The following is a 12,236-nucleotide window of genomic DNA, read 5'->3' as shown; positions in this document are numbered from 1 at the left end:
CTATCAGGTGCCACAGGACTCTTTGTTGCATATTTCAGAGACTGATTCATGATGTATTAAATAGTTTGCAATGTTTAAATAAATATAGCATGATAGCACAATACTTTTAAGGCCACTTATTTGGTATGGGTCAGACTATCAGCTGGTGAAAATCAGCATAGTTCCACTGAGGCCATTTTACACCAGCTAAGAATCTGGCTCATTGGATTCCACAGTGAAGAGGAACTATTGAACAACTGTAACCATCGTTCTGGGTGATCACATAGAGACAGATTCTGATAGCCTTACTCTGGTGTAATAGCACCTTACTTCTCAGAGTGTTGTGGAGTAGATCTCCAGCAGTGAAGAGCTTATATTCACTTGTGAATCACCTTTTTGCTTTCCCAAGCCAGTCCAGGCTAGTGGCTGAAATGGCCCCCAGCGTAGTTTAAAACAGAATAAGGGCATTCGGCCCCAATTCCTCCTTGGCCTTAACTGTCCCATACCTGGAGGTAGGAGGAGAGAAAGAGTCAGCTCTGCACTACTGGCTAATCCTCGGCGGTTCCTTTAAGGCAACTGTGTGGCTGATGGATGTTACTGGTGGATCTGGCTCACTGACTTCATTCGGACTACACAGCGAGTAAGGTATATTCAACTTGAGTAACAGATTCAGACTTTGGCGCCACATATGGACATCCTTTAAAAGGCCCTTAGCTCCCCCACTCAAGCAATGTAGCAATTTGTTTAAACACTCTGGGCCTGATTTTCCAGAGCCTTCCCCCAGTGCCATCATTTCCAAATGTGGATGTTACTTCCCCGATGTGCAAAGTGGATGTTACTGCTACTGTCTGGATTTGATAATGTTTCATATTCTCTTGGCACTGGCGTAAATGATCATTGTTAGTGCACGGACCGATATACTCTGGCTTCAGCCAATGGATTAATTTGGCCAGAGAATCAAATTCTTTGCAAAATATAGCGGTGTTTACACCACTCGGCCTGAATGAATACTTGTGTGTCTGATATTTTAAGGGCTTTAGTTTTATGGAAATATTTTGTCACAGAACAAATTATGTTTATAGGAGCATCCTTAATGAGCTATGCACTTTCCAGACATTCAAAAAGAGACATAGCCTGAGAGCGGCTAAGGATAGAAAAATACAGACAGATCAGTAGATGGAGGTTAAGGCAAAATGAAATAATAAATAGGAATTTTTATGCAAGTCAACTAAAGCCATAGTTAAAGTGAGGATCTCAGGGGACTTAAGTAAGTATGATCAGAGTAGGGGCTTTGTGGATAAGTTCAGGGAGGTCTGTCTCCAAGCTACCATCTGGTGGGCCAAGGTACCCTGACCAACATAGGAGAGTGGGATTGGGGAGGAGGGTAGTTCTCTTGCCTCTATGGCAAGTCTACAGATTACTGGGGAGGCAAGCCCCAGCTTGCATCCAGCTGTCCTCAAGCTCAGTACCTTTTTCTGCAACATATCTCCACTGCTACAGTGATCACCGCCCCCCCCAACACACCTTTCAAGATCTGTGGGTCCTAGGGTTACCATATCTAATGAATAAAAAAAGAAGACCCTCCATGGGCCCTGGCCCCGCCCATTTCCCCACCCCTAGCCCCGCCCCAACTCCGCCCCTTCCCGCCCTAACTCCGCCTCCTTCTCCCTCCCACTCCCAGCCACGGGGAAAGGGCTGACCCAGCACTACCCGGCTTCACGGTTTGCCGGGCAGCCCCCAGACCCTGCGCCCCCGGCCGGCGCTTCCCCAGCGCAGCTGGAGCCCAGGAGGGGAAGCGCCCAGCCGGGGGCGCAGGGTCTGGAGGCTGCCCGGCAAACCGTGAAGCCGGTAGCACTTGGGCTTCGGGCAGCCCCCTTGCCTCTGGACCCTGCGCCCCCAGCTGGGCACTTCCCCTCCCGGGCTCCAGCGGCGCAGGGTCCGGAGGCATGGGGGCTGCCCGAAGCCGGTAGCGCTCGGGCAGCCCGGCTCTTAAACAGAGCCGAGCTGCCCGAGCGCTACCAGCTTTGGGCAGCCCCCCCTGCCTCCGGAACCCGAGCCGCCGGCCAGGCACTTCCCTTCCCGGGCTCCAGCTGAGCTGCTCCACTCCTCCCCTCTCAGACTTTAAAAGCCGAGCTGCCTGCGCCAGCGCTACCGGCTTCGGGCAGCCCCCCTTGCCTCCGGACCCCGAGCCGCCGGAGCAGAGCATGGTCTTAATAAAGACACTGGATTTATGGATTATTACAACCATCTGTAATCCACTAACCCTCCTTTTTTTCCTATGACTACAAGGATGTTAAAGGCCACTTCACCTTGAATGGTCCCTTAGAATATGTGCTAACTTCTTATACTAAACTATCTGTTGCACCTTGTATTTAGCTGTGACACCTTAAGTTCCTTTCCCAAACCTGAAGAAGAGCTCTGTGTAGCTTGAAAGCGTGTTTCTCTTACCACCAGAAGTTGGTCCAGTGAAAGATATTATCTCAACCACTTTGTTTATCTTTTTTCCCAGCATTGTTTGTATCTTCACCTGCCTTTTTCTGGAGCTGTTTTTTCCCTGTCTTCCAGAATGTTGCCTCATCTTCCTTTCATCTCCTCAGAATGAGCTGGGTCTGGTTTATGTAGGCCCGGACTCCTCCCATTCTGAAAGATTGTTTAATTGACTTAGGTGCTTTTTATTTTCTTCCTCCCTTCCCCTGCAAATGACAGTTAATTCTGTTGCAAGATCATACAATGCACAGGGGAGACCAAATGGAAGAAGCTTGCAGGTCGTTTGATTGGAATCTATCCTAATGTTTATGGACAATAATTTCTCATCTTTTGGTATGGTAACTTGCAATGTATTAGAATAAAGATAACTAGATTGTATGTGTTTCAGTGAGAATAGGTGTCCCTTCTCAAAATGTTACTTGTGAGATGACTGGCAATTGAGGAAAAAGCAGACTAGCAACTTAATCTTTTGTACATTATATGATGTATTATGAGCTTTGAATGGAGTTTAGTTGGCAGGCAACAATGTAGACTTTGTCATTACTTAGAATTCAAGGCCCAAAGGCTTTTGAAACTAAAACCTAAGTGCAAAGACAATGAAAGGAAGTGGGATTTTTCAGTCAGTGGTTCCAATGAGAGGCATACTCAAGATTGTCTCTCAGATGTAACTTGTTGGGAGGGACGTGTGGTATTTGTGGATGAATGTGCTGGGGGGAGAGTTTTGCAGATTAGCTCCAAAGTTTTTCTTATCGAAAGGAGGGCTTCACAGTACAACATTTCTTCTTCATTTGCCTTGTAATGTTGTAAAGTACACTCCCCAAATACCAATATAAAAGTCATGTGCACTCATGTCACCACAAGTTTGATCTAGTAATACTGTAGTCTGTAGAAATCTTTGTCTTACGCAGTGTCCTGTATTCCCATGTGAGCTCTTGAGCTTTGCAAAACTGCTTTGTTGTAGTTCTTAATGTGCTTGGCTACTCTCCCACATCACTAAAACTCTGCTTTTATACTTGAGTGATTACTTGTTCCAGCAACTGATGTTGGGGCAATGGAACAAAAACTGATGACAGAAATATGCTGCTTCACCAACAGAAGACATTGTGGGTGTCCCAAGACACATTACTTCTCAGGAATTTCTTGTCTTTATACTTAATAGTTAGGGAGAAATTCTGGAAATTCCCCTGGGAAGCAAAGAAGAGGACAGGAGCAGAACTGTAGCTGCTGAGTTGAGATCCCATGAGTCATTCTGCCTGCATGGGTACTTGCAGGCAGAATGGCTTAGGAGTACTGCATTCAGAAACGGCAGTGCTTCAGAAGAGGGTAGCACATGGTTCCCACTGCCCTACACCTGCTGCTGCTTGCAGTGAAACACGGAGGGTAGGAGGTAGGAGGCTTGAATCTTGATTGCTCTCACAACCCGAATGACTGCACACCTTTGGAGGGAATATTAGAAGCAGTCAGACATGACAGTAATGTCTTATATGTACCTACTTAAACCAGTGGTTTTAAAACTTCAGGTCGCGACCCAGTACTGGGTTGCAGAATGCAAGGCACTGAGTTGCCTTACTCAGCACCCAGGGACCCTGGTGGCCAGCCAGTAAAAACTAGTAGTCCCTACCTGTTCTGACACCGCGCTGTGCCCTGGAAGTGGCCAGCATTGAGTCTGGCTCCTAGGCAGGGGGGCTACAGGGCTCCACGCGCTGCCCCACCCCGAGCAGCAGCTCTACACTCCCATTGGCTGGTTCCTGGCCAATGGGAGCTGGGGGGCGGTGCCTGTGGGCGAGAGCTGTGCGGAGCCGCTTGCACACCTCTGCCTAGGAGCCAGACCCGCTGCTGGCCGCTTCCGGGGCGCAGTGTGGTCTGCAGTGCCAGGACAGGTGGGAAGCCTGTCTCTGCACCCCATCTGCGCCGCTGACTGGGAGCCACCAGAGGTAAGGCCCCAATCCCCTGCCCCAGTCCTGAGCCCCCATGCACCCCAAGCCCCTTATCCCCAGCCTCACCCCAGAGCTGCAGCCCTAGTCCAGAGCCCTGACCCCCCTCCTGTATGCAACCCCCCTTCCCCAGCCCAGAGCCCCCTCCCACACCCTGAACCCCTCATTCCCAGCCCCACCCCCGCACCCCAACCCTCTGCCCCAGCCCTGAGCCCCTCCCACACCCCAAATCTCTCATCCCCAGCTCCAATGAGTTGCGGGCATCAACAATTTTCTTCAACTGGGTCCCCAGAAAAAAAGTTTGAAAACCACTGACTTAAACTCTTCATGGTAGCTCCCTGCACCCTCCTACCACAACTCTAGTGCACTAGAGTTAGGCAGAGAAAGATAATTCCACAGAGTTTAATATTCTGAAATTTGGTTTTGTCTCAGTTTGGGAAAATAATCCCAAATCTTGGAATTTCTCCATGAAAGGCCTTGAGTCTGGAGCAGTCCCTCATGGGACCCAGGGACCCTCAGAGCCTGAAAGTGTGAGCTTCCAAGGAGCCACAGGCTGCCAAAGACTTAGGCAGACAAGCTGGAAGGAAAACCTGCCTGACAGGCCAGTTTCTGCCATAACCCAACCTGGGTTCCATCAGAACTTAATCAAAATTAAACTGTCCCCATGGAACATTTTGATTTTTGACAAATCAGCAAATTCCGATGAGAAAAATATTTATCTGGAATTTTTGCAACCGACTCTATTGATGACCACAATGCAGCCCTAAGGGAATATATGAGCCACTGGCCTTTTTCCTATTACAAAACCCAACCCCCTACAGACGGTATACCAAAGAGGTAATAGCTCAGAAATATGAAGTGTATTCTTTTTGAGAAAACCATGGTAGAAAGGGACAGGAAACATTGCAATGTATTTGGCCTCAGTATATTGCAACTGAATGCTTTACAACACATCTGGTTTATTTAAGCAGTGAAGATACATTTAACTATAAGTAGACAAAGAAGAAACGTTCCTCATCCTCCCCAGGTTTAATGACCATTTTTAAGGTATTTTCTAAGACTATTATTGATACCATCCTAAACAGTATTTTGGCTGAAGCTAAATTAAGTGGAAAAGCAATGCCCTCTACTTTACGCTCTGGGTTGATGGGGTTTGAATAAGCAAATATAATGTAATAGTGCTATGTGGTTGGTCTTTGTTAGTCTGGATTAGGATTATTGATAAAGCAGCACATTTTTGTGAAAAAGCAGAGGGTTCTGAAGGATCCTAATGAAAAGAAAGGTGGGAATCTCTTCAGTACCTGCCTGAATCAGCAGCCGGTAATACTGTTAGCAGGATGGAAGCAGGGAGGATGAAGTTGTTTCTTCAAGGGCACATGGGGTATTTAGTATATCTGACAGGCCTGCATGTCATCTTTCAGATCTCATTTGGAAATATCAGCAAGCAACAAAGAAAAGAACAAACTTATGTTCAGCTCTGCTACTCTAAATCATTTCACGATTAACATGCCAGGCCAGTTTTTGTATTATTTCTTTTCTTTGCAGTTAGTCAGTCATTGCTTTCCTATTTAATTATGTGTTGATTTATCACCTCCCTCATCACATTTTGGCACATATATGCAACAGTTCTAAATGCATAGTTACAACTGTACACAATGATAAGCACACTCAGTTCCAGTTTTCAAAACATGTTTCCTCCATTCATTTCCTCCACTTAATTTTATACAAGGAAATGACTTTGGCCCCGGTATATACTCCATCCAACCAGAAACACTGATCTTCCGATTAACTTCAGGAATCGCCTTTGTCTCTTTTAGGAATGTAACATTGCCATGTGATGCCATATTGATTAGGTTAAAGATAGGCATGAAGTTCAGATCCTAAGCCAGATCCAAACATCTCCCAAAGTTAAATGTTGTTCACATGCAGGGTTTAGTTTGGGGCCGATCTCTGTTGGTTAAATGTATTATAGGATAATCTCATTTATTGAAAATCCATTGTGGAAAGGTTTCATTTCATCCAACCACATTAATAAACTGTTCACACTACTTCCCTTTTTGTCACAGTGAAGGTGGCTGCATTCCAGAGAGAATATCACTGTGTGAAGACAAAGATCCTTTCCAGAATCTCATTTGAATCTTAGAATAAACATAGGTTTAGTTTCACATTACTGCTAATTGTAACAGTGTTTCCCTTTCTATCCGAATATATATGAGCAAAAGCAAGAAAAACATGTTTCCTCCAGCCTCTCTTTGAATTATTTGATTGGCTTTCTACTTCATTAGGTCAGCTAATTTTGTTTTGCCTCTAATGTCACACCACGCATATACTTCCATTACAGGAAGCTTCAGCCGTAAGATATATTAATGGTTCTATGGCTTTGTAGCATGCGGTTAGGCATGTTTGTTGTTACTGTTGACCCTACCATACTTCAAAGACGTTAGTGTTCTTGGCACAAAGCCACAAAGGGACTTAGGGGCTGTAATGCTCAGCATTGCAGCATCCAGATTTTAGCGGCTTAGCCACTCAGTGGACTCCACGAACCCTGGATTAGGCATGGGGAAAGAGAGTTGTCTAAGAATGGGATCCACCAAAACCAGCACTTCAGATGGGGAGCAACCTAAGACAGCCAATAGCAAATGCTGAGGAGAGGGATGTGTCCTCCTAAACCCCATCCCCATGCCTAAGGAATTAGGTACCTAAGTTTGAGCTGGAGGGAAGTGCCTATTTTCTCTTGAGATACAGAGCAGTGAACCCTCTCCTGGAGTCTGGTGCCTAAGCTGTGTCTTGCAAGAGCAGCAGAGGCAATACTTAACTCCATACAAACTAGCTGGTTGCGGTGGGGGGAGGGGGAGAGGCAGTGGGGGGAGGGCTTCCTTATAACCTTTATTCCAGTGGTAAGGCCACTCACCTGGGATGCGGGCACCCCAGTTCAATTCCCCCCTCTTCCTGATGAGGAGAAAGGAGTTCAGTTTGGGTTTCCTACCTTCCTGGTGGGTGCCCTAGCCACAGGACTAATGAGTCAGTCTCCGTCTCTCTCTGGCTCAGTGCATGTTTGTTTATTAATGGAACAGCTTCAACAGGAGTGAGAGAAGCCCACTTCAGAATATCCCATAGTTAGTTCCACATCCTGGTTGAGTGCCTTAACCATTGGATTAAGTCCTATTCTATCCCCCCCCCCCCACACACACACACACACCACCACCGTCGTCACAGGGTGGCTCCAGCTTTTTTGCTGCCCCAAGCGGCGAAGCGGAGGGGGGGGGGAGATAAAGCCACGATCAGTGGCAGCTCTGCCACGCCGCTTCATTCTGTGCTGGCAATTCACGCGGCGGGACAGATGGACCCGCCGCCAAATTGCCACCGAAGACCCAGACGTGCTGCCCCTTTCCTTTGGCTGCCCCAAGCACCTGCTTCCTTCGCTGGTGCCTGGAACCGGCCCTGATCATCACCCCATTTTGTCTGGAGTTATGCATGCTCTGAGAACACCTATTGGGTGAGGCCCCACAGGTGAGATAGGCAGGGCAATGTCTAGTATCACCTACTTTGAGGATCCTGCTGGGGCTTAGGCCTCAGCCGTCAGAACGAAGGCAGCAGTGCACATACCCAGAGGCAAAAACCCTAAGTACCTCAGGAACTTTAACAGCAGAAATGTAGACAACTCCAGGGTTAGGAGACACCCTACAGGGCTTTTGAGGATCACGGTGGATTTGGGCCTTTGTCTTCTTGTAATCAGAGGCTTGGGGACCTCAGTGCAAGGTTTATCTGCATTTTTCTTAACCTCATCCCCTGAGTGCAGGCTAACAGTTTCATAACTTTGCAGTTCTGTAAGTGATTCCCAAGGATCTCAGAGCACTTCACAGGCATTAATGAATGAAGATGCATACCTGTGAGGTAGTAAGCATTGTCCCCATTTTACGTAGGCAGAAACAGGGCACAAACAACTTGAATGACTTACCCAGGGTCAAACAGAAAGCTAGTGGCAGAGCCAGGAATGAAACCCACATTTCCTGACTTCCAGTTTAGATTGTGAGTCCCCTCTCATAGGGAACATCAAGCCTGGTATATGGTTAGCACAGGGATCGGCAACCTTTGGCACGCAGCCCATCAGGGAAATCCGCTGGCGGGCCAGGACGTTTGTTTACCTGCAGTGTCCGCAGTTTGGCCGATCGCAGCTCCCACTGACCACGGTTTGCCATTCCAGGCCAATGGGGGCTGCGGGAAGTGGCGTGGGCCAAGGGATGTGCTGGCTGCCACTTCCTGCAGCCCCCATTGGCCTGGAACGGTGAACCGTGGCCTGTGAGAGCTGCCATCGGCCGAACCTGCGGACGCTGTAGGTAAACAAACTGTCCTGGCCTGCCAGCGGAGTTCGCTGATGGGCCGCGTACCAAAGATTGCCGATCCCTGGGTTAGCATTTCCAGATATGCAGTATTAATATGACTTGGGGGGCATGGATCAGCATTCACATCGCACTCCCCATTGGCACACGGTCCAGACCAAGGAAGCTAATGATCCAACGAGCAGACCAAATTTGGTGATGAATCCTGGTCACATTCTACCTGAGGCACATTGCACATATGCTAAGAAGAAGAATATGGACTTGATTGTATGTTTAGAAATATCATGGATGACATGGTCAAATTGTTTATTAACAGAGAAATGTAAATAAAGTCTGATGCTAGTTTTGATGTGTATGCCTAAGAAAGCTAGTACAAGGGTACGTCTTCATTTCCCGCCGGATCGGCGGGTAGTAATTGATCTATCGGGGATTGATTTATCTAGACGCGATAAATCGATCCCTGAACACTCTCCCAGTCAACTCCGGAACTCCACCAGGGCGAGAGGTGGAAGCGGAGTCGACAGGGGAGCTACGGCCATCGATCCCGCATCGTGAGGAGGCGAGGTAAGTTGATCTAAGATACGTTGACTTCAGCTACACTATTCCCGTAGCTGAAGTTGTGTATCTTAGGTCGATCCCCCCAGTGTAGACCAGCCCCAAGGAAGAATATGTAGACTTGGATAAACTATGTCAGCTAACCTCCTTTATGCCACAAGGATAAAGGCACCTGCCACAAAATCTCAACACCATATGTAGGGGCTATGTGGCATATGTAACATGTGATCTGATGTGTGTGTGTGTGCTGAGACCAAAACTAAGATTTAAATCTCATGATTTGTATAGCAGTGGCAAAAGCAGAGAGCAAATATGCATACACTAGCTTGTTCCTAAGGTCTTATGAAGAAATGAACGTGTTGAAAGACAGATAGTGCAAGGATCTAAAATGAAAACAAATCCATCCACATTGTCCTTGCAAATATATCTTTGATAGGAAGAGTACTTGGAAATGTTTTTTCTCTTCCATTTGCTGAAATCACATGAAAATTCTGTACTGCATACATTGAGTTTAGTGGGAGAAAAAGCAGTTTATCATTTCTAACAAAAAGATTTGCTGAGGATAAAGACTCTTGTAAAATTGTAATCAGCTATAAAAACTGATAGTTTGCAAATCAAGAGACCGCTGAGTGTAGAGAATAATTTTCCTTTGTTCCTATGCTCTGGAAAACATCAGCATAACTCATAATAATGTGTTCCTTGAATACAGTTTCCATAGGTAGTTGGATCTTCAGCTCAATTATGAGGCTCCTCTAGGAGAATTTGCCAGAAGTGGAGACATGTTTTGAACAATGCAATGTTTTGTGATGTGGCATTTAACTGAAAAGAGAGAGGGCTGCAAATCCCTTTCATTTGTGAACTGAAAGAATTAAAACATCTGAGGAATGATTAATCCATTAATTAAAATAATCACTAAAGCATGCATATACTGTAGCAGCAATGTATTGCTTTGGGGCTTGATTTGGTCATCCTTATTCATAGTGACTTGCACCTTATTCCTGTGAGCTCTTCTACAGAATTGAATGGGTCTACTCACAATGTAAGATGGCATGAGTAAGGATGGCAGAATCAGGCCCTTTGCAGACAAGTCTATTTACCTAATCTTTCTATTGCATGAGTCCTGTTCCTTTACAACTTTGTTTAATGTAATGGCATTTTTATGTTGCCTTTGGCTGTAGACATAGTATGATTTGGGAGATATATATTCACAAAGGGAAATGGCAAACTATAGTCCACATATTCCAAAGTCTTAAGCTGATATCTCTGCAAGTCTAAGAACAAATGTGCTTACCTGGCCAGTACTAATTTGTAGCAAGGACAATAGAAGCGCAGTCTGTTGTTTACCGGGTATCATAAGACAGTTGCACATAATCACTTGCCTGTATAATGAATTATGATAAGACAAGAGAAAGGCAATAAAAGTTAAAATGGAGGCAGAGGAAGCAAGGTGTGGGGAGAAAGCAGGAGTAGATGCTCTCTATTTTGAAGGTGAGAGAGTAATGTGATTCCCTTATTAACCATTCTGAGAAAGATGTGCAGCAGGCCATAATTTCAAATTAAGCCAGTTTTAGCATAGTACATTGATTCAGTGCCTAGGATACCTAGTGGCTACATTTGGCAATGTAAATCTAGTCTAGTCTCAGGCTGCTAATAAAGTACGTGAATGCCTTGAGTCAAAGTAAGCAACTTGAAGAAATAGGGAGCTCCAAGTAACCTCTGCTTTGTTAATTAGTACCCCGTTCATAGAGGGCTTGAACATATACCCTTGAAATCAGTGAGAGTTTTGTTGTTAACTTAAATGGGAACTGGATCAATCCCAGAATGATGTAGTACAATACAGTACAATGACACGTAACTAATCTACACAGCTTTTGTGAGTGGTAACTAAATAATATTCATAAAGTGCTATGAACGTGTTAAAGAATGATTGCTTGAGACAACACCACTAGATTTAGGGTAAAATGTTCCTGTGCACCTCAATGACATAGGAGTCTAAGTCACATTTTCAAAAGTGACTTAAGCCCAGGTTTTTAAAGGTATTTCAGTGTTTCTTTGCTCACTTTTTCAACATTTAACTGACTTGGGAGCAAAAGTCTTGTTTTCAGAAGTGAGGTAACAAAGAGCTTAAATCCCATTGACTTTCAGTGAAACTCAGGCTACTAAAGGGCAGCTTTTCAAAGGCATTTAGGCACCTGACAAAGAAGATTGGTGCCTAGTGGGATTTTCAAAATGCTTGAGTGCCAGTTAACAGGTGCTTTTGAAAGTCCGAGTAGGCAATTATCTGCATGGAGGCTAAATACCTTAGAAAATCTAGCCCTTCGGAATTAAAACAAATCCCATTGACTGTCAGTGGGACTTAGGCTCAATAAATGCTTTTGAAAATGGGAGTTAAGCTCCTAAATCACTTTGGCTCTTTTGAAAATGTTACCCTTTGTGTGTCTCCATGAAACAAACACTGCACTCCAGGTCTTCATAAAAGTTCAGTGAGGTGATCGTGTCCCCACGTGTGAAATACATAGAATCAGAGAACTTTAAAGGGTTTGTCGAAAGCTACAGAAGGAATTGATATCAGGACTGGGGTGGGAGCTCAGGAGTTTCCAGCTCGCAGCCTACTGATGATACCAGTAAATCTCAGCTTTGTTAAGTGCCTTCATCTAACCTTAAGGCTTCACAGTAAACAAAAAAAAAAATCCAGCAATTGCCGTGCCAAAATAAAATCTTAAATCATCAGTCATGCTTGGAGATCCCTATCATAACAGTGTCCTTTGAGCAGTCAAAAGTTAAAAGGCCATTTGAGCAGGAAATGGGCTAAAAAAACCCATCATAACTTATAATATATTATAAAATATGTATCTTTCCTATCCTATGGCTTGATCTTGCACGCACTGAAGCCAATGGGAGATTTGCCATTGACTTTAATGGGAGCAGGATGAAGTCAAAA

The 12,236-nt window shown here is 45.4% G+C and overlaps 1 protein-coding gene across 10 annotated transcripts in view; it reads left to right on the top strand.

Moving 5' to 3' along the window:
• FSTL4 (follistatin like 4) overlaps positions 1–12,236 on the top strand; it is a 540,889-nt gene that overhangs the window by 493,529 nt on the left and 35,124 nt on the right. The gene's annotated exons all lie outside the window — the stretch shown is intronic.

The sequence above is a fragment of the Chrysemys picta genome, chromosome 8 (assembly GCF_011386835.1).
Source record: "Chrysemys picta bellii isolate R12L10 chromosome 8, ASM1138683v2, whole genome shotgun sequence".
NCBI classification, from domain to species: Eukaryota; Metazoa; Chordata; order Testudines; family Emydidae; genus Chrysemys; species Chrysemys picta.
Note: the sequence above shows the minus strand (reverse complement) of the source record. Positions and strands in the feature narration are given on the sequence as shown.